General features: G+C 52.7%; 1 protein-coding gene across 1 annotated transcript in view; it reads left to right on the top strand.

Annotated features, from left to right (window-relative positions):
* Dok2 (docking protein 2) overlaps nucleotides 1–1,304 on the top strand; it is a 9,991-nt gene that overhangs the window by 573 nt on the left and 8,114 nt on the right. The window lies entirely within an intron of this gene.

A 1,304-nucleotide genomic window follows, 5' to 3' on the forward strand; every position in this document is an offset into this window, starting at 1 on the left:
CAGGCCCCGGCGGGTCGGCCGTGGTTGGAGAATGCGCAGCGCGGCTGGGACGGCGTAAAGGCGCGGGCAACGTCAGCGGCCCCGAGACGCTGGGTGGGAGGAAGGAGCCGGCCCGGGGAGCGCGAGGGAGGGGAGCTGGGGGAACAAAGCTTTGTTTACATGGGTTTTAAAGGGGCCGCGTTCGTTCCGGCGGGCGGGCGCTGGCGTAGGAGGTGGCGCAGCCTTTTGCTTCTGTGCGCTGTGAGGGCTCCCGGATGGGGGCCGGGGTCGTCCCCACCTGGAACCCCTGCCCCCTGGGTATTCCCCTCTGCCCACGTGTCTTTCCCCTTGACTTGCCCCTGGGACGACACCGCCACCACCACCACCACCACCACTGCTAACAGCAACAGCAACCCGGCAGCGCACCTACTGTAACCCCCCCCCGGGGGGCTTCGGTGGTGCGCGGGGCCGACGCATCCCCACATACCTGCACTGTTCATTATTCTCCAATACACTGTTTTCAGCAGTTGGATTTATGTTTGTAGTTTTCTAGTTTTCTGTTCGGGGCCATTGCCCTCTGATCAGATTTTACCAGCGACCTAGTAGTGATTTCCTTGTTTTCATTTCTGTCGTTTTTGCCTGCATAAGCAGTCATGGAAATAGCTTCCAAATAGTGGTGATGATCAAAACACACAGAAGGCACTGTCTTAATCTCCTGAAACCGATTGCTATCTTAACCAGTACTCTAGGCTACCTCCTCAAAGGGGTCAGATGCTGGGAGGGGTGCTGCTGGTGGTCATTAGGACCCCTGGGCTCAGGCTGGTAGGACAGCTAATTCCAATTCCTGCTTTTCCCATTATGAGTTACCTGTGTTAGATAATGCAAGTTCTTCTTTAACACTGGATTCTACTCTAGTTTCTATTCAATGCCCCTACATTAGATCTCCCCTTGCCCCCACATTCCATCTTAAGTAGATTTCCAGAGCGTTGGTTATTTGAAGTCTGTGTATTTACTGGGTGCTACCATGTATAATCCAAATGACGGTGGTAGTAAATTACACACCTTTTATGTTCGTATATAGTGGTATGGTGCTCTTGATTCTCCTAGTGTGTCTTCCTGATTCACAAAGGTAGGACGTGTAAAAACTACATTACCCAGACTCCTTTGTAGCAAAGGTTCTGTATGCAAGATTGGCTCAGTAAATGAGACTCAGAAAAGATTTAGGAGGCATAAGTGAGGCAGAGCTTTAGACTCATTTCTGGGGAGCCCAATGCGCCTAACATCTCTTGGTTTCTGTACTTGTGTATTCCAGCCCCCCCCCCCCC

This window comes from Marmota marmota, unplaced genomic scaffold, assembly GCF_001458135.2.
Source record: "Marmota marmota marmota unplaced genomic scaffold, marMar, whole genome shotgun sequence".
NCBI lineage: Eukaryota > Metazoa > Chordata > Mammalia > Rodentia > Sciuridae > Marmota > Marmota marmota.